Source organism: Panthera tigris, chromosome A1, assembly GCF_018350195.1.
Source record: "Panthera tigris isolate Pti1 chromosome A1, P.tigris_Pti1_mat1.1, whole genome shotgun sequence".
Taxonomy (NCBI): domain Eukaryota; kingdom Metazoa; phylum Chordata; class Mammalia; order Carnivora; family Felidae; genus Panthera; species Panthera tigris.
Genome location: NC_056660.1, coordinates 206,474,282 through 206,496,426, shown reverse-complemented (window position 1 = coordinate 206,496,426; position 22,145 = coordinate 206,474,282). Strand labels below are relative to the sequence as shown.

Genomic DNA, 22,145 nt, shown 5'->3' with positions numbered 1-22,145 from the left:
TATTAATTATTATTGTAGCCAACACGTAAATAGTTCTCCATCCTGTGAATAAGAATATATCCCTAGAAATAAAGCAGAGATGTTAATCACTGCATTGTCCATAGTAAGAACCTGGGAACAAATTTTGTCTGTCAATAGGGGAATGATTGAGTCAGTTCTGATTCATCTGCACTGTGAAATCATATGCAATCATTTAAAAGAATAAATTGTGGAGTTAAACCTTGTAATATGGAAGAATTTCTAGTAGGTATTGTTGAGTGAGAAAAACAAGACAAAGAAAAATTTAAAATATGTTTCTGTTTTAGTAATACAAAAAGCAACACCTATCTCTGTGTGTGTGTGTGTGTGTGTGTGTGTGTGTGTTTGTATGATTATAAGGGAGACTAGAGGCTGGATTGCATTATAGATCACTGGGGACCTGACGGAGATGAGAATAGACAGGGGAAGGAAGGAGGTACAAGTTGTGCAAAAAGGGAAAAAAATTAAAATAGCCTATATGCAGATCTATAGAGATCACATTTGTGCATCTACGTGAAATGGTATATACACAGGTTTGCCTAATTTTTTTTTAAAATACACCAAATGATTTTAAGATAAAGAAGGAGAAGAGTTATAAAAGAAATCCATAAAATAGCTTTCAGGGTGCCTGGGTCACTCAGTCATTTAAAAGTCTGACTTCTGCTCAGGTAGCAATCTTGTGGTTCGTGAGTTCAAGCCCCACATTGGGCTCTCTGCCATCAGTGAGGAGCTCGCTTTGGCTCTTCTGCCCCACTCTCTCTCTCTGCCATTCCCCTGCTCTCTCTCTCTCAAAAACAAATAAACATTAAAAAAATAGCTTTCACCGAGGTGTTTTCCTCAAGATCTTTCAAAAGTGAGTTGAGTATTCATCATGCGTTCTCATGATCTCATCTGGCCTTGAGAACAATAGTTCTCCAACATTGATGTTCCCAGCAGACACTCTGGGAGCTTGCGACAAGGGCTAATTCCTGGCCCCAGCCCCAGAGACCTGGACTGGAAAGGCATGTGAGTGGGTCAGCAGGGGGCACGAAGTGCCTGGGAATCTGAGTGCTTACCCACACCTCTGGGTCATTCAGATGCTATAGTCCTGGGTACCACACTTTAAGAAACACTGAGCTCTCCCACAACCAAGAGCATACTCACTCTGTCCTTCTCTGAGTGATGAGAGTTAAGTGGATTGGGCAGAACTGCTAGGATGAGAGGAGGCAGGTGCCATTGGTCTTTAGACATTGGCTTTTCTCTCTCCCATTGGCTCTCAACAGCTTCAGACACTGTCCTGGCTTTGGTGGTGACTCTCTCCCTGCTCCTCCCCTGTCAAAGCTTGTTTTCAGAGAAAGATCTGATATCAGCCATGTACACTGACCTATACCCAGACATTTGCACTGCATTTCCAATCCCGTGTCTTACTGTGGCATGAAAGACACCGCTCATTGTTAAAGAGATCTTAGTCATCAGGAAGAACAGGGACAGATTTTTTTTCCTGTTTTGATCAGGTGAGGCAATTGTCAACTCCACTCTGTACCCAGCTTAAGGTTACCGGAAAGAGAAGAATTAGATGACTTCCAACTCCTAGGATGACCCACTACTACCCCTGAAGTCATACTACATCTTGGCTTCAAAGGGACCACTGGAAAACTGAGACAGGATGTCATGTAAATGCTTACCTCTGTGATACAGCGAAGGAAAGTGGGATTTAGGATCAGATCTGGCTTAAAGTTCTGGGTGTGTCTTTTACTGACTGCAAGACTTAGGGCAACCGGCCTAACTCCTCAAAGGCTCAATTTCCTTATCTACAAAACGGGCCTTCCCTGTCTCCTGCTCGTGTTTTGGTTTTTGGTGGAAGTCAAAGGAAATCATGTTCAATGAGAAGAGTTTGGAGAATTTGAGACAATATGATAACTGTAAATGATGTTAAAATTATGCAAAAAATACAGTAGTACTAGAAAGCTGTTCTTGTCCCAAATCATTTCTACTCCCAATGGAAATTCTGCCTAGTCAATCATGTGTTAGGTAGCTATGTTCCTCTGGCTGTGGGGAACTTTCTTAAGGTTGACTTCTCCGGTGGGATAGTCCTTGGACACTGATTTTCTAACATGTTAGTGAGGATCACTTTAACGGATCAATTTCATCCTTTCAAAGAAAGATGAGTAAATTTCTGCTGAGATGGGGATATTAAAACGGGAGAAAAGACAGAAAATGAGAAAAGGGGGACTGAAGACCAACCTCTTGCCCTTCGGAGTTCTATTGCTCCTACTGAGAAGGTGCCTCACTGTCCACAGATGCTGAATTCAATCCAAAAATCTTTCTACTCTCCTTCAACTTTGGCCACATGCTGGGCCTGGCTGGCCTAACAGCCTCAGTTGTAAACCAGAACAGCCATCTGTGCATCAAGAAGGAATGCTATCTTCTGTAGTCATTTAATACTCAGGCTCAAATTCACATCTTAACTAGAGAACAGGGAGAACCCATGTCTGGACTCCAGAGTAACGCTACTCCCCGATTCTTCTGAAGCTTATATATGTGTGTGCGCCCATGCTTATGTGCAGTTTCTGAAGCAGTGCACCCTAGGTTTCACTGGATTATCAGAAGACCCCATGACATAAGACAAGGTTACATTCCATTGCGCTCTGGGTGTACAGCCACATTCTTTCTACCCATTTTTATCTGAAGATTTTATCTGAGTCTTTTGTACCAATCTGATATTTTTTTTCCTCACAACATTATTGTCAAACAGGTTAGGGCAAGTATTACTGTTTCTAAAGGTTAAGAAATATAAGTGCAGAAACTTTGATTTTTTTCTGTTTACAGAGTTAGGGACAGAGCTAGAACTGTTACTCAGCTCTTCTGAATGATCTAGAATGTATGGCTTCATGCAGTCATGGCCCAAACAATATTATAAGGGTTATTGGCACCTCTGAGGGTTCACTGTATTCTGTCTTGGTCTGTCCACACCTGGAAAAGAGTATCTGTTGAGGATGCCCCTTCAGATGCAGAAGACACTGGCAAATCAGTGCAGGGCCGCTTGGACAGTGAGGGAATATCTTGGGAACTGAGAACTACGGGCTTTGCCAGTGTGGCCTGGCTGAATTGGGCACGCGTATCCAGGGAAAGAGACTCCTTGGGCACGTCAGGTGGGTTAGGGAGGGAGATCTGTGAATAGTAGAGCTCTTTCCAAATATCCAAAGGCTTGTCACGTGGAAAGTAGATTCAACTCCTTTCTTTGGCCACAGATGGTAAAAGGGGATCCTGTACCGGGCTGAAGAGTGTCCCTCCCACCCCTAAGATTCATGTCGACATGGAACCTCAGAATAGTCCCTTTGGAAATAAGGTCTATGCACATACAATTAGTTAAGGTGAAGAAATACTGTATTATGTGAGATCTTACCTTTTTGTTTGCCTTATGATACCTTTTGGCCAGAATACCTTGGCTTTTTATTATATCCTATTTTGCATTTGGCACAACTTGGGACCCACTGTGTCTCCAGGTGTGGCTCTGAGGAAAATGGCCGAACTTCTCTTCTATAAAGCGAGAGAAATAATCGAACTTCCTTCACAGCGTTGTTCTGAGGGTTGAGTAAGTTAATCTGTCTAAAGGACTTCAAGTAGCAATTAGCACATGATAATGTGCATTTTTGTCTGAGTGTCTTAAAAGAATAATTTTTCAAATGTTAAGTAAATTTGAAAATGAGCTTACCCTAAACCTCAGAGATTGCACTTCTAAGTCAGCTTAGAGGAACTCCAATTCATTTGCCAAGAAATATGTCTAAGAATGCTTAGAATAACAAAACGTAGAGCAACTTAAGTGTCCATCAACAGAACAGACAAATAAATCGCGGTGCATGTATTCATTGGGAATACTCTAACAATAATAGGAATGACATGAATCTATGACCCAGAACTGCTTATATCAACACAGATGAACTGAGTAAGAAGAACAAGTTACAGATGAATACATAAAGCATGATGCCACTTATATATGGTTTAAAATATGAAAAATAAAATTACTCATTACTTAGAGATACAACTATTCATATAAATGAATATATAGATGCCCAAGAGTGATAAATCACAAATTCAAGATGGTGGTTTCCTTGGAAAGAAGAAAGAAGGATGAATTAAAAGGAGGTCTAATTATACTGGTATTTTTTTCTTTTTCCTAAGGCTTGATGTCAGGTACATGGGTGAATATTGTTTTACTTTTCATCTCTTTACACAGATGCTCATCTAAGCACTTTATAGATATTAATCTACTTAACCTCATAACACTGCTGTAAGTTAAAACCTATTGTTAGCACCATTTTACAGAGGAGGAAACTGCGGAAGCTGATTAAAGTCACAAAATTACTTAATGGCAGAGCCAGGCTTCACACCCAGGTATTCAGGTCCCAGGGTTTGTGGCTTAACCCCCATGCAATGCCCATGCTCATTAGAATTTTATAAAGAAACGAAAAGGCTGCAGGTGACATTAACTGCCCAACGCAACTTTGGAGTGCACGCAGATCACGTTCCGCTCCCTTGCTCCTGTGACTCTTCCACCTCCAGGCCCCTTGTCCTTCTCTGTCCCCCTTTGGCTTTGTACCTCAGCCCCAGTTTTTTTTTCTTTCCTCCCTGGATCAATGGATTCATTTGGACTCATGTTTCTGGCTTTGATCATGACCTCGGCACACTTTCCAGGACGTCTGTCCCTGGTGTCTAGACTTTGACCATAAGGAGAAAGTTCTGTGCTGACCCTAAGCCTGGGTCTGGACCCGAGAGAGAGACAATGGGAAGTTATACACTGAGCACAACAGTGAAGGGCCACTGAAAAGGAGTGTTTCTCTGAGGAAGGTGTTAAGAATGAGAAGGTAGAAGTAGCGGTGGTAGCAGATGTGTGTGTGTGTGTGTGTGTGTGTGTGTGTGTGTTTATTAGATAAGCTGCTATTTTTCAAAGAAATTCTGGTGAAAGATACAAGCTGTGGGGACAATACAAACTACCAATAACATTCCAGACAATTTCTACCTGGCTCTCAGACATCAGCACTCCCTCTAAATGGAGCTACCCTGATTTTTCCCCCGTGCCAGGGAAAGCATACTTGTTCTGGTTAATATTGAGACTGATGCTTCTCCCATCTTTGGTAAAAGAACATTCTTCCAGGCCAGCACAGGGAAAGAAACCTCATCGCTTGCTTCTGTTGGGAGAGACGCCCAAGCTCCTGAAACCCATGAGTGGGCCTCTACCCGGATTGCTGTTGCTGCAGCCTTCCGTGGAAGAACTGAGCTCACCGAAAGTGTGTTTGTGGAAGAAACACCACCTGGGAAAGTTAGGCTGGGTGTGGGTTTGGAGGGAGGAAAACCCAGTCCAGAACTCCGCAGTTGTTGCTGAGAATGCTCAAGTCCTAAAGTCATTTTGCCGAGGCTGACCAGGAAATGTGTAATCATAAACTTTAAATGTGTTTATCTGTCAAGTGGACGCATTCTGTTATTTTGGTTTATATTGAGGCAGTTTTTAAACTAATGTTAGACATTAACTACACCCAGTAATTTGATCACACTGTCTCATCTCTCTTTTTCCCTCCTCTCTTCCTCCCTCTCTCCCTTCCTCCCTCCCTCTCTCTCTCTTTCTCTCTCTCTCTCTCACGCACACACCTTTATATTTTGTTGTTATTGAATTCGAATTATAGACAACAGTTTGTTTTTAAATCTGGTCTATGAATAAAAACAGCTCAGGTTCACTGTGCTTGCTGATTTGCAAGGAGTAACTACCCCCACTGTAGCTTATTTCAAGGTGTCATGTGATGTCACTGAATATAGAGATGGAAAGAGATCTGCGCTGCAATTCAGCTCCTCTGAGCCTCTGGCACACCCTGTTATAAGGTGTAGACTAGCTGTTTTCTCTCCTAATACATTGACTACTGAAGGGTCTCTTTTCACAATTTTCCTGGTCAATAATTATAATCAGTCAAATTAATTAATCAACCATCTATAAATGAAGAACATCAAGTAAAGTCTCTCTGGAACACGGTGTTTAAAGATCGGGACCACAGTGATTAGCTACTTAAATAGAATAATGACTTTGTTTTCCTGTCTCACTGCAATATAATGAAAATCACTTGGGATGGAGATTCAGAATACCTACATTAGAATCCTGGTTCTGGCATTAACTATTTGTATGATTGGATAAACTGCTTAAAGTCTCTAAACTTTACGTTTCTACTGTGCGAAATGGAAAACAATGCTTGTGGTACAGGCTTATTTCGAGGGCTAAATGATATAGGGATGCATGTAAAATAACAAATTCTTGGTAAGTACCAGGCCCTATGATAGCTGTCTATGTTAACTGCAGGACAAAGGAAATGGTCATTTCTCATTTTAAGATTTTCTCATAAAAGCAATTCTTAAATTTTGGTGCTTGCCTCCATCCTCTGGAATGAATACTAAGAGGTGACAAGACACCTGATAATAACAGAGATAAGTATTAATGGGAAACAATTTTTGGGACATTTTTGTGTGTTACTCTTATCACCCAATAGCTTCCAAGTTCTGCCACTGCTACCACTATAGTCCAAACTATCATCATTTCTCACGTGGACTATTGAAATAACCTCTCACTGCTTCTGCTCTTATCCCTCCCACAGTCTAGTCCATATAGCAGCTAGTGGTCTCATGAAAAATGTTCAGTAATTTCACACTTTTGTTTAGAACCCTTCAATAATTCTCATCTCCATCAGAGTCAAAGCCAATGTCCTTAGAAATGGCTTCCAAGGCTGTATTGAACTGCCCTCCCTTCCATTACTTTGTAACTGCTAATCTTCCCTTCACTCACTTTACACCCCAGGCCCATTCATATCTCAGACTTTCACACTTGCTGCTCTTTGCTGGGCTGTCTTCCTCTGGATTCATGACTTCTAAGCTTTCTAAGTAGTTTTGGTAGTCGTTCAAACGTCACCTTCTCATGGAGAGTATTTGTGACCATGGTTTCGGGTTGAGTAGGGTCCTCCTAAAGTTCATGTCCACCTGGAACTTGTGAAAGTGACCTTATTTGGAAATAGGGTTTTTGCAGATGTAATCTAGTTAAGATAAGGTCATATGGGATTAGGATCGGCCCTAAATCCGACAACTGGTGTCCTTATGATAAAAGGGAAATTGGACACAGACACACAGGAAAGAAGATGATGTAAAGATGGAGGCAGAGGTTGGGCCAATGCAGCTGGCCAGCCTGGGTACACCCAGGACGGAGGCTGTTAACAGGAGCTAGGAGAGAAGCATCGAACAGATTCTTCCTTGGAGCCTTTGGAAGAAGCAGGGCCCTGACACCTCCTTGATTTGTGAGAGAATAAATCTCTCTTGTTTTAAACCACCTAGATTTTAATAGTTTGTTACAGCAGCTCGAGAAAGCTAACGAAACCAATCAATTTTCAGTTGCTGCCCTACTACCTTATCCTTATTCCCTCCTCTCTGATTTATGCTTTCCCCGTAGCACCTATCCTGACAGAGCCTGATGATTTCTAACTTCCCATAAGCAACATGTTTCATTGACTGTAACTACCAGCAAATCATTGTAATCTTCAAACGTGATTTAGCTTTCCCTTCTCACCTATTCTTGCCAACCAGAAATCTTTATCTTTGCCTCTGTGATATTCCTACTTTAGCGAGGAGAACACCCACTAAACTTGTCTGACTTCTATGGTTCCTCTTGTTCCAGGTTCAACAAAATAGCTGCATGGGGCATCTGGGTGGCTCAGTCAGTTAAGCATCTGACTCTTGGTTTTGGCTCAGGTCACGATCTCATGGTTCGTGAGTTGGAAACTTGCATCAAGCTCCCCACTGACAGTGCAGAACCTGCTTGGTATTCTCCCTCTCTCTCTCTCTCTGCCCCTCCCCTGCTCATTTTCTCTCTCTCTCTCTGAAAATAAATAAACTTAAAAAAATAGCTGCATGTAGTTAGTTACTACACTGATTACAGATCCATTAAAACAAGTAAAGCCAAAAAGAGAGGACATATATCGTTTAATTTGAGGATCTGATTTCTAGTAGGTCCAGAATAGGAACCTGTTATATTCTATACTTGGCATCTAAACAGGCTAGACAATGCATTCACACACTTGACAAAATTAACAGTAATTCTTAATGTCTTGTAAAATCCTGATTCCTCTGTCTCAAAAATATCTCTTAATATATTATTTGCTAGACTCATAACCTAAGCAAGATTCAAAAATCAAACAGAAAATTGAATAGTTTGTCTTTTAAATTGTCTATAAATCTATAGCAGTTTTTCCCACCCTACACCACTCTATTTTGTTAACACCATTGACTTGTTGGAGAAAACTGTCCATTTATCCAGTTTAATGTACCACATTATGGATTTGTTGACATGGCTGGTGGTGTCATTTAATTTGATCTTCTATCTATATTTCCCCTAACCTGGTAGATATATTGACAGGCTTCAGTATACTTCAAATAGACTTCACAGTTAGCTGTGTATTTTCTACAGCATATCACAGAAGTGATCTTTTAAAAAGCATCAGGGGCTCTTGGGTGGCTCAGTAGGTTAAGCGCCTGACTTTGGCTCAGGTCGTGATCTTGCGGTTCATGAGTTCAAGCCCTATGTTGGGGCTCTGTGCTGACAGCTCAGAGTCTGGAGCCTGCTTCAGATTCTGTGTCTTCCTCTCTCTCTGCCCCTCCCACACTTGCGCTCTCTCTCTCTCTCTCTCTCTCTCTCTCTCTCTCAAAAATAAATAAACATTAAAAAAATAAAATAACTTACTCCATCCCCCAAATTGAGGGGGAATAGACAAAACAAGATTGTTGAAGCAGAGTGATGGGTATGTAGGGGTTCAATGTACAATTCTCTACATTCTTGTTTATATTTGAAAATTTCTGCAATACAAAGAATTAAAGATCACTGGCACCATTAGTTGTTTCATATAGTTCATTTGTTCATAATTCATTCACTCATTCATTCATCCAACATTTGTTTTAATTATTTTAGAGAGAGAGAGCGTGCAAGCAGGGGAAAGAGGGGGAGGGGGAGGGAGAGGGAGAAGCAGACAGAGACAGAGAGAGAGACTCAACGTGGAGCCCAATGTGTGGCTCGATCCCACGACCCTGAGATCATGACCTGAGCCAAAACTAAGAGTCAGATGCTTAACTGACTGAGCCACTCAGGTGCCCTTCATGCAACATTTTCCATAAGCCTGTTACTGCTGGTTTACCACTTGGGTGCTGTCTGTAAAGAAGTCGTGGCTCCACTCCCTAGGATTCCATGCTTAGCTCAGAGAGCTTCCCACATGGAGCTATTTTAAAAACCATTATTCTTTCAGCCTTTAGAAGCCCCAAATTCAGATTCTGGATATCCTGGCACCCCCCTAACTGAAAGAATGGCTTTGTTTCCCTAGCTCCCCTCCAGAGCAGACCCAGACATGCGTGCCGGAGGGGCGCCTTCCAGGATCACGGATCCATGGAGTCCTAATAACCACTGTCTACTCAACATTAAGCCTTATCAGAAGGCCCAGGCCTGGGCCCCTCTTTGATGGCCCTATGTTCCCAAGTGCTTTTTTTCTGGGTTACTGATTTCAGGCTGGAGTCAGATGATTTGCAAAATGACCTGCCTTTCCTGTCTGCTTCACACCACGGGGGCGAGGAGAACAAATAGGTACAAAGTCTGGCTCCTGAGCCCTAGAAAGAGGCCTGTATTGCTGTCATGTGCTTGTCTGATGAGATGTTACAGGGTTTGTTTTTTTTTCTTTTTCCTGGCTTGATAAAGTTAAGGAATTAATCTACAAAGCTTTAAGTAGATTTTCTTTTGGGAGTGTCTTTGGTAGTCAGGATAGAGCTGCAAAAGGCAATTCTACATTTTGAAGGTACTGCTGATGTCTTGAGGGTGGGGAGGGCATCACTTCTCTTCCTTATCCTTCTGTCGCTCCAGCATGAGTGGCACCTCTAACCAGGGAACAGAAAAGGAATGGGATAGAACTTTGACCTTCACGAAGATGATGCTGATTATGCATTTTTGCATATAACTTTATAGTTTAATAAACTTTCAAAAATGTTCTCATTGGATCCTTATATCCTTGTTGCAGGTTAGAGAAGTATAATTGTCCTCATTTTGAAGGTGATAAAAATGGGTCTCAGAGAATCAGGGATACTCCTTCAAGGGCATGTAGATTCCTCGTGAAGGTGCCAAGATTCAAATAAATTCTTCTAACTCTTATTACCCTGCCAAGTCAACTTTAAACTACTCGGAATGACCTCCTAAACATTTGATGAAGGAGAAGGAAGAGGATATATATATTAGAGTTTTGAATTATCCCTAATGTCTCTCTTAGCACAGATGCTATTAATTTTCCTATTTTTTGTATTTTGCTAGATGCATACTCTTTTTAATCTCCAAGTATCTTGGAGCATTATAATGTAAAATCATAATGCCTTATGTTTCTATTTTGCCTAAAACACTGTAATTGAATCAGAAAATTATTTTGGTACTACTGTATATATAATAAATGGCACTGTATATATAAGATATAGTACAACTTAGGGCTTTCTCCAAACAATTTGTTCTCCAAACCAGTCGACTTTTTGCTGCATAAAGGTAGGATTCTTCTGCCTCATGTCTGCCATCAAGATAGGACAACTGTCCTTTGTTATTTGGATTAGTATAAGTCTCAGAGCAGTGGTAAGTTAGCACACTTGTCCCTTGTGAAGAAAGATTGCCCAGAGGACATGTGAGGGAAACATTAACATCTCTTCATGGCCATCTGGTTCTTCTTAGCTGAGGAATGCTCACCGGTTATGGCAGTCCTGAGTAAAAGTCATAGGAAGAGATAGAGACTTGGATCCAAGCAAGGAAAACAATGTGAGGGAATAAAGATAGAATAGAAATAGAGTTGGCAACAAAGTACTACACACACACACACACACACACACACCAAAACCTGAGATGAATCAGGTGAAGAACTTACTCTTTGGATTGGGAAACATTTGGGGCTGAAATAATCTTTTTGAAGAATTTGTACTATTCATTATCATTGAACAGTCTCCAAACTGAACAGCCATATAAGTCTGGACACAATAAAAACATTTTTTAAAGCTATAACAGTATTTTGTTAGTTAAAGAAGGAAGTAAAGATATTTATCTGAATGGATCTTCTTAAAATATAATGGAAGATGATATGTTAAAGAACACAAATGTTAATGAGGACACAAAGATCGTAAGATAATTTATTCATGGCAAAGAAGGTTCAAGTTCGAGTTCCTCAGTAGAGAAGGTCTTTTTTCCACTCCAATAGAGGGTACGCTGGCCTGGGGTATAGCTGACCTTGTGGCTCATAATGGCACAGCCACTACTTTGTGTCTTATGGCAAATAACTACTCTGTGTGTGCAGCATTCTTCAGTTTGAAAAATACTTGCCCTGCATACGATGATAAAAGATAAAATTTATCATGCCAGAAATGTTGTATAAAATCATATCATTACATATTTTGAACACAAAGAAGAGGATTAAACATTTTGCTTTCAATGGATTTATGTAAGTCATAATATATCTTAAATTGCAAATAATTTGACAATGCTCTGAGCTAGTGATCATCTTACTTTTTTAGGGGAGCTTCAACATGCTTAGTCAGTAAGATATGTTTATTAACCCTTCTCCAAATTGCAAACACCATGCAGAGAAAGATAGGTATTATTTGCACTGAGTACACAATATATCTATAGAGTCTGAATAAATACATACCCCAAAGCAATTCTCATTGTGAAATTAAAAGTGGATTATAACCTGTTTAATCATATTAGATGCTTTATATTTGTCTCCTAGCAACTAAATAATATGGATAAGTAAAGAAATTTTTTTAATATGTCTTCAATCATTATTATAATTACGTATAGAAAGTATTTGAAAAAGTATCTCCAAATATATAATAATCTCTTAGTTATAACATAAATATCATGCAGACCCAACTCCTGAAATATAGAGCAAGCAAACCAGTATCCCAATTAAACCTTCTAAGAAGTAATTAAGTGGAATAGATTTTTTTCTCTCATTATGTCTACAGGTGATATCGAATATTGAATAGACTTTTTAAGTCATCTGATAGAATTTCTCACAGAAAATTTATTCTGGCTTATGTCCCAATTTTACTCTTCCATACTCCTCTTTGCTCAGTGTCAATAGAAGTTGAATTTTCTAAGAACAAAACACAGTTTCTCCTAAAATTGTTAGATTTTGTCACATAACACTGTATACGACTGATTTAATAGAATAAGAAACATTCTACTTCTTGGGGATACTTTTTGGAACTTATTAAATACTAATCAGTGTGTCATGAGTTTTTTATCTAGATACCAGGATTTACTTTCTCTTCAGCTTAATTTTATATTTATTTTTGAAAGGTGGGGTGGGGTGGGGAAAGAATATCCCTTAAAAGTTACTGAAACATTCTAACTTGCTATTGAAACTTGTGAACATTAATGAAAGCTTGGAAAGTGACACCTTGCAAAAATATTTCAGTCATTCGGAATAAGACTGGAAACAACATTTCTCCAACATTTACCTCTGGGTAAAAGCTGGAGGCCTGGACATCCAAACAATGCTGTGTCTATCAGAAAGCAAGCCGAAAATGAAATGGAAATCGTATTTGCTTTCATTTCCTTCCCTCCACATGAAAGGAAGGAAGGAAGGAAGGAAGGAAGGAAGAAGAGAAGAAGTAAAGAATTGAACAAAAGCTATCTGGACATACTTTAGAAATGCTGCGTGCATATGTGTGTGTGTTTATGATTGTGTGGGTATGTGTATGTTGGATTTCAGCTAGAGAGTATTTTCTACATCTCCACAATTTCTACACCAGCTTGAGACCAAATAATATTTAATCACTTCCATAAAAATGCCAAAATAAGAAAAACATGCATGAAAAAGACAGCAATACGAAGAAGGCATGCTATATATGTTATAGCTGACCACAAACATCATTCACAAAACAAGCAAGCGGCCTAACCAGGAATTTTCCAAATGCTTGTTTTGGGAGAAGTTAACTCCCATACAGAGAGCTTTAAAATAGAAGAGGAAAATGACAGGTTAGTGCCGACCCTTTTAACTGATTTCTCCCTAAAATAAAGACAGCATCTTGAATTAAAATGCAAGTCCTTAGAGCGTGCTTACGAGAAAGCATCACATATACAAATAATAGTTTAGCACGCTGACCCTTTTCACAGAAACAAAAACCCGGTCCGGACCAGGAGGAGGCCTCTGTGTAAGAGGCTATTCTTGCCCTTCCAAGCTGGCCAACTTCTTCCTGGTTTTGGAAGCTTTTCCACTTTGGACCCTTGTTCCTTTCTCCTTCTGGTGTTTTTAGAGAATGACAGAGTTTATCCAACAGGAAATAATAGCATAGTTTTTGCAAGACCTCTATTTCCCCACCACTGGCTTGAACAAGAATCAGGACTACCATGGGGTGCTGTTGAACTTCACTAAGAGAGCTTTGAGGCATACACACAACATCAGTCTGACGTTAGTTATGTTAGTTACGTTTGGGGAAAAGTGGAGAGGTTGGAGTCCGCACAGCTCTTGGAACCCTGGACTCTCAGGATCTTAAAGGACCTTGGGGGCCATCCAGCCCCGTCTCCCACTCTCTACTTACATTCCTTCCCCAACACCACTTCTCCCTGCCCCAACTTACCCTGGGCCACTTTCTGCAAAGGGGATCTCCTGAGCCATTCTATCGTGTCCTTACTTAGGCTAAATACTTTTTTCTGTTTGCTCCTCATCAAACGCAGACAGAGTATAAGATACTGCTTCCTTCGGCAAGTTTCGCTTACCTTTCTTTTAGGCTCCGAGACATTGCATAAAACTAACCCAGATGTCAGCTGATGTATTATGAATTTAGAATGGGAACCTCGAGTTCCTTCCTGTCTCTCCGTGGATTTTCAGGGGAGATGATTTACAGTTGTCCTGGCCACTGCTGGCTTGAAGCTGTTGTTTCTGCTTTTTTTTTTTTTTTTTTTTCCAGTTCATGGTTTTTACTCTGCTGTTCCTCATCTGCCACTTCTTTTTGTACCCTGTCAAACTCAACATCCTTCCTTGATCAGTGCTCTCTAACTCCCTTAGGAAATCCACCTAAATCAAGACTTTGGGTGTCTTTTCCGAAGGTGTGTGGAAACGAACGGGATTTATTTTGACATACATATATTGACCTGTATATGAGTTAAATATATATTGTATTGTGTTAACAAATACGAAAAATACATATTTATTTGTTGTGACATGTATACCACACACACGTGTATTTGAATATTTGACGTCCCAATGATTAAAAGTCTTACTCTTTGCTCCTTTGCAGAGCCATACTTTTTCTTATCCTCAAATTCCTATTTTTTCCTGTGCAGAGTGGTTTCGAAATGCTTTTTGTTTGCTCCCTCCTGTCTTCGCAAGCTTCTAAATTCTTGCTGGTGACGTGCTGAATTATCTTTATTTCTTTCAGTGCCAGCCTCCTCATGGCCTCAGCTTCTTACCACCCACACCAAAGGTTTATTGTGACATTTTAAATAAAACTGCTTCCTTCCTTGGGGAGGATACCAGCGTTGGAGACTCTCTCCAGGCCTTGCCTGGGGGGAATGCATTTGTTGAGAAGGTTATAAGGAAAAGGGAGGAAACCGAACAATCAGTCAAAGAATAGTAAATACTGGATTAACCAACTGGACCTGCTGCCGAGGGCGATTTTTAAAAATCTGAGTTGTTGGCTCAGTTGTGCTGTGTCAAACATGCAAAAGTAACAAAAAAACCCAAAAAAAAAAACAAAAAAAAAAGTCCTTCTGAGCCGCAAGTAGAAAAGTTGACCCTTATCTAGATTAAAAATCTGCCCCGGGGCACCTGGGTGGCTCAGTCAGTTGAGCATCTGACTTAGACTCAGGTCATGATCTCACGGTTTGTGAGTTCGAGCCCCCATATCGGGCTCTTTGCTGTCAGCACAGAGCCTGGAGCCTGCTTCGGATCCTCTGTCTCCCTCTGTCTCTGCCCTTCTCCTGTAGGTTCTCTCTCTCTCTCTCTCTCTCTCTCTCTCTATCAAAATAAATAAATAAACATTTAAAAAAAAAAACAGCCAAAGCCTGAAATTGTGCGTATAAATTCCATGAAGTACCAGTGACAGCATCTGGGGGATCAGAGTGCGAAAGTTGGGATCATGAGCGAAAGCTGCCTGGATTCAAGTGTTCCAGGCATCTTATTATTCCAGCTTGGCTTATGATTTTCGAAAATTTAACTAAGGCCAAAAATAGTATGAAAATAGAAGAAAGCAGAGAGTAGGTGTTAGCTAGGAACTACGACTGTGCAACTTTAATTTTTCAGGAGAGCTCTGACTTCCAATGTCTTTCTGTCTCTCATAATGTTCAGATCACGCTTATTGATTTATGGCTCAGAAAATATATTTATTCCATACATGAGCCTCAGGAATTACTCGAGCTACAACTTTGCAAATCTAAATTGCAAATATGGCACCGAGTTTAAGAAGACATATTGAACTCACATGTTTACCCCCTCTGTCTCCCAAGCCTCCACTAAACTCAAATAAATAAAAGGCTATCAAACCTAATACAACAAAAAGAACAGAAGAGGGCTTCAGCAGGCAAGCTATTTGAACAAATTGCTGGGTGACAGACATGGATGAAATTGTAGACGTTGACTTCTTAGGGCAGGGGAATCCAGACCTCATGTCCACACAGGTAGCACAGTAACTGTGGTGAAAGCAGTTCACACTTCAGAACCCTGGAGAGGCTTAGCTCCCAGCAGCAGCCAGTGTGGTAGATGGAGGGTTGAGGCATGGGGCTGGACCCAGGAGTAGATGGGAAGATTATATAAGTTGGTCCTGTCCAAGGAATGGAACCCTAAAAGGTCCTTCTAATTCCCCAGCGCCCGCCATGAACAGAACATTCATGCCTACAACACTTCCCACTTTGCCCATCATTACCATGAACATCATTCATTAACTAGAGAAACCGGATGGGAGTGGCTGGTGATTCAAAGACACCAGACACGGTGACAGATGAGTGAAGGCTAGAGTCATGACACAACACAAGGGAACTAATAAAAGTCTGCTCTTATTAGAAGCCTCTAGAATAGTTTAATCCTCCAGTCCCCTTTCCCTTCACATGCACATAACACCACAACCAGGATGCTGTCAGAGGTAAAAGATTAGAGGCAAGACTAGTGGTTTGGAAACCCTGACAAAATGGCCAGGTGTCTGTACAACCCCCCTGCAGGGAAGTCAACTAAACCTGTGTGTGTCTGCACGTAGCTTCCACTCAGATTTCAAAGTCCCACTCTTAACTAGGAACAACCTTGGATCACCAGAAAGTTAAGGTAAGTCCTCATCATGAAGAGAGGAACCAAAGTAAACAAGGAGAAATCAGGGGGAAAAAAAGAAAATGGAGATAATGCAGGGATCATGCAGATGCTAAAAATGTTTATTAATATTCTTTGAGAAGAATATTCTTGGGAAGCTATTAAGTCCGTAAACAATAACAGATTGCTGTAAAGAAAAAAAAATAAACCCAGGGCACCTGGGAGGCTCAGTCGGTTAAGTGTCCAACTTCAGCTCAGGTCAAGATCTCATGGTTCATGAGTTCGAGCCCCGTGTCAAGCTCTGTGCTGACAGCTCAGAGCCTGGAGCCTGTTTCAGATTCTGTGTCTCCCTTTCTCTCTGCCCCTCCCAGCTCATGCCCCGTCTGTCTCTCTTTCTCAAAAATAAACATTAAAGAAAATGAAAGAAAGAAAGAAAGAAAGAAAGAAAGAAAGAAAGAAAGAAACCCAATAGAGTTCTCAGGAATTAAAAATACAGTAGTGCTACTTTTCCCATAAAAATAGGAGTAGTAGCATTGGGAGATAAATTCTAGGAGTGTTCCCAGACGTAGAACCATAAGATGGGGAGACAGAAATTTTGAAGAAGATAAAAATCAAAGATCAATCTCAGAAGCCAAAAATCTGACTGGTGGAACTTTCAGAAAGAGATACTAGAGGGAAAAAATATATAATGTACTAAAGAAAATATATCAAAATGGATAGATAGCCATCTCCAGAAGGAAAAAACAAAAGTGGTTATCCAGTACAATGATGGTACAACTTCAGAAGCCAAGGCAGAGGGAAGATCCAAATCATTATTCATAATTAATCTTATTCTCACAAAGAGAAAGTAAGACAAATGAAAATAAAGGATTTACCTGATGTTGTCACTTTATGCTCAGGCTCTTCACTGATTTGCCAATTTCCTCAGAATCAATTTTCATCTCCTGCACACAGCAGACCGGGCCATTCAGGAGCTGCTTCTAGCTCACCTCACTTCTTTTTGTCCTACAGTCTTCTGGAACCTTTGGCATTTGCCAGAACACAATACTAACATTTCTCTCACTGCCTAGTGTTTTCTTCATCTGAGTATCTCTCTTTTCTCATCTGCCTTCTCCCTTTGAATGGCTAAATGTTCTTATTTATTTTTGAGATCATGGCTCAGATGCCTTCTTTCTGGAGTGTTCTCCTAACCTCTGCTGGACTGGGTTAGGTTATCTTTCCCTGCTCCTATAGAGTTCTGTGCTTCTGTCTAGTAGAGCGATAGTCACTCTATTGTAATTCTTCAGCGGCTTTGCGTATCCACACCTCCAATGAAACTGAGTCTTGAATACAAAGACAGTCTCTTGTTTACTTAGTGACCCCAGCACCTACCACAGGACCTGCACATAGTAGACAAAAAAAAATTTGTTTTGGTGATAAAGAAATCAAGGGAAGGGAGAGATAAGGCAGTACTAGAGGCAATGAGGAAACCAAAATGGGAGAAAGCCGGTGGTTCTATTCATACACTTATAAGGATATTTAAAGCTATTCTCTTTTCTTCTTGCCTTAAATTACCATAGTTCGTCGATTCAAAGATAAATATTTTTTGCACAGTTTAATATTTCTGAAGTTAGAATGTGTCATGCATTTGATGGTACGCATACACTTTTTAAGTGGCAACATTTTCACTGTTTTTAGTGGTAGTTAAAATAATGGTGCATCTTGCAGTCAAAGAAGTCATAGAGTTGATGAATTATGGTTCACGTAAGTTAAATACATATACGACACGTCCACCAGGTCTGGGAAGGAATGCAATGGGATTGAAGTTCTGAGGTGGACTGACAGAGCATGAGGGCCAAGGACTGTAAGAGCTTCGAGCTATCAGTGTTTCTTGGCACCGAGAGAAAAGAGGGAGCAGAGCCATGGAAGACGAACCAGAGTAGTGCAGGAAAGTTATGGGCTTGTTTTTGGTTTTTTGTTTTCCAAATAAGATAGGCTGCAAGCTGATAAAGCTCCTTACCCCAATCCCTCGCCCAGGCCTCTGACAACATAAGTTGTAAAGGCAAAAGGTGAGTTTGACTTCTCGTTTGGTGGTGTGGAAATAACATGTTTTAATTAGGTCTCATGAACTGCCCTGCCAGAAGTGGGGGGGATATCATTGAAAAGAAAAACAGCGATACTTGTTTCTGGACGAGTCACCAGTCAGTTAAGAAAACTTGGAAAGTGGAAGCCCTCCATGTTCTTAAAGGCCACGACCCCAAAACCAAAACCCAAATTAGCCACTGTTGGGTAAAACCCCTGATTTTGCAAAACCCAGTCTCAAACCAACTCTGGCTGGGTACAATCAGGTGAGGGACTATATTTGGAAAGTATTTTTTAGAAGAACAGTAGAATGTTCAGTCCAAGAGGAAAAAAACCTCTCCTTGAGCCGGTGGTGAAAATTAGCGAGGGCAGGCTACGATAGTATTGGAGACATGACTGAGACATGCTAAGAAAGATTTCTTTTGGCAATTTGTGGGAAAGCTGAGTATGTACCTCCAGAGAAGCAGCCCTTCCGTCAGTTACCTGCTGAAGTCTACTGTGTGGGACTCTAAGCAGAGTTTAATGGATATCCTGACACATTTACTCCCTTCTTTCGTTATGACTTTATTGAGGAATCCAAATCTTTTACATTTTTTTCTGGATTTTATTTAGTTCTATGTGTACAGCTGTGAGTAAGTCTATAAAAATCATTGCTCATATGTGGAAGCTGAGAAAATTAACAGAAGACCATGGGAGAAGGGAAAGAAAAAAAATATATGGTTACCAACAGAGAGGAGGGAAACCGTAAGAGACTTTTACATACAGAGAAGAAACTGAGGGTTGATGGGCGTAGGGCGGGGAAAATGGGTGATGGGCATTGAGGAAGGCAGTAGTTAGGATGAGCACCGGGTGTTTTATGTACGTGATGAATCACGGGAATCTACTCCCGAGGCCAAGAGCGCACTGTATACACTGTATGTTAGCTAACTTGACGATAAATTGTTAAAAAAAGAAAAAAAAAATCATTGCTAAAGGAAAAACAAGGACGCAAGCAACAAACCACTTTTGAAATGTGAATTCTAGAAAGAGCAAAATAATAATGCCTCTTTTTTAACACTAGGTAAATCTTTGGCAGTAAACTGCTCACCGCCCAGGAACCCTATCAACTGTTTCTCGGTAAGAAAATCCTACTGGAGTGCAGCAGAAGCAGCCCAGGACTGCGTGTCGCTTATCCAGACAGCTGTATCATTAATGTGCTCACAGATTGCCTAACCTTTAGTTTTTACCACAAGTCAGTCATAAATATTATTGTAAAGGTAGAATTTTTATATTTTAAGTAATATATATATATATATATATTTTTTTTTTTAACATGAGGTTATCACGTCTAGGCCTTAATTATCACGGGACGTTTCTTTAAATGATGGAAGTGAAGATCCTGAGAAACTTAACAGAAGTCTATGGGGGAGGGGAAGAAAAAAAAAAAAGAGGCTAGAGAGGGAGAGAGCCAAAGCATAACAGACTCTTAAAAACTGAGAACAAACTGAGGGTTGATGGGGGGTGGGAGGGAGGGGCGGTGGGTGATGGGTATTGAGGAGGGCGCCTTTTGGGACGAGCACTGGGTGTTGAATGGAAACCAATTTGACAATAAATTTCATATATTGAAAAAAAAAGAGTATAAAAATAAATACATACATACATATATACATACATACATACAGACATGAAGAAAAAAAATAAATAAATGATAGAAGTAATGAAGAAATGCCATCCTTTACAATTAATGAAAGGAAGAGGGCAAATTGGACGCTCACTTTTCTGAGCTACCTCACTGAGCAATTGGGTGGCCAAGTTACTGTCATATTGAGCTCCGTTTGTTTTATTAGAACTTCATCTTAGTCATACGCTAGCTTTGATTTTCTGACAGTCACTGACCGTCCAAGTGACTCATGATTACACTTTCCTGCAGCACCTCTGGGCGCTATGGAGATATTTCCTATTTCCAAAGAAGCGTCATCATCGTGTTTGTGTGGATTGGTACCCCCAAGCAAACAGCGTGGGTCTACAAATTGAGCGAGTATTTCTTAGACAAAGATGGCCATTGTAGCCTCAACGGAGCCGATTTATTTGGGTGAAGGGAGTATTTCGTGAGGGAATGACAAGCTGACATATATTTATTAATGTCTCTCGTACCGTGTGACAAAACCTGGCAGTGTAACTGTGAATGGAACAATTTGTCACCATTTCATGGAACCCTTTCATATGCAGAATTCATGCCTTGTCCAAGCTGCCTGAAGTGTGTAAGTTTTCTCAGAGATGTCTTGGGCAAAATTCCCACAAAATCCCCCTTATTATTTTCAAAGCTTTCAGCTCTTCTTTGTGCACCTGAAGTTGCTTTTTTTGTTTTTCCCATTCTCCCCAGGAGAATATATCTCTTTAGGAACACCCAGGAAATATGAGTTGAAGTTTCAAAGAAAATTATTATACTTATATTGGGTATTTTCTTATAAAAATGTTAGTCCAATTACATCGATGAGCATTTTCTGGCAGCAGAGGTATTTGCAAGAATTGATTATCAGTGAATCGTTTTTTAGATAGCTGATTGCTATTTCTCAATGCTTCCGCTTGTGGCACAACTTCTCCTGTACCTAATTATTAATTCTATAATTTTAATTTTTGCTACTTGCCTCTATGGCATTGGGTTATAATTTTCACTCAGGTAAGACATGGAACGGAGCCCAAAGATGTCCCCAGAGGTTTTAGAAACTTAAGTGAATGTAAATATATTTTTCATATATTTAAAAATATTTTTTAGGACATTTTGTAAAATACACACTTACACATATTTACCTATGTATATATAATTTAAAATATAAAATATGTATGCAATTTTGCAAAGCTCAGATGGTTGACCAAAGACAGTATGGTGAAAACTTTAGGGAGGCAGAATTTGGCTCAGAATCTAACCACCAGAAAAGGCTGCCACAGAGAGGACTGCTCCAGGGAGCACTGGGTTTTTCCTTCCTAGAGATGTTCAGGCAGAGACTGGCCTCTTGCTGAAGATACCGGGAAGCATTGCAGGTGTATACAGAAAGGTCCCTAAAGGCCCTTTTTGTCTCTGAGACTCCATGAAATAAAAATATCACTTGAGGGAAACTGAGTTTTGACTTCATGTTGTTTTCAACAGAAAGGAAGTCTTCTGAGTAGGGGAGGGAAACATCATTAAATTTAACTGAAAGCTGCATGTTGAGATTTGGACAATCTGTTTACAAAGCCTGGTATTTGTTGTCCAAATGTTTGTCTTAGAAGGGATCAGAACCATACTAGCACTTAATCATGCCTTTATCACTTAACTAGTAGTCTTATTTTTTTTAAGTTCATTTACTTTGAGGGAGAGAGAGAGCGAGAGGGAGCACCCATGCAAGTGGGGGAGGGGCAGAGAGAGAGAGAGGAGAGAATCCCAAGCAGACTCAGCGCAGAGCCCAATGTGGGGTTCCATCTCATGAACTGTGAGCTCATGACCTGAGCCAAAATCAAGGGTTGGATGCTTAACTGACTGAGCCACCCATGCACCCCTTAACTAGTAGTCTTATTAACTAGTTTTTAATTTTTTCTCTAAGTTCAGATGGCCATATCCTTCTGTTATGAGTTGATTTGTCTCCCCTAAAGGCTATGTTAAAGTCATAACCCCAAAACTTCAGAATGTGACCTTATTTGGAAATAAGGTTGTTGTAGATGTAATTAATTAAGATGAGGTCTTACTGGAGTTGCATGGGCCATACCCCAATACGACTATTGTCTTCATAAGAAGAAGGCCAT

The 22,145-nt window shown here is 40.3% G+C and overlaps 1 protein-coding gene across 1 annotated transcript in view; it reads right to left on the bottom strand.

Annotated features, from left to right (window-relative positions):
- Window positions 1–13,760, bottom strand: part of DAB2 (DAB adaptor protein 2) — a 69,546-nt gene extending 55,786 nt beyond the window's left edge. Inside the window, exon 1 of the mRNA XM_015543504.2 lies at window positions 13,669–13,760. The gene's annotated coding sequence lies outside the window, so the exon portion shown is untranslated. The remainder of the gene's footprint in view (window positions 1–13,668) is intronic.
- Window positions 13,761–22,145: the final 8,385 nt, after the last annotated feature.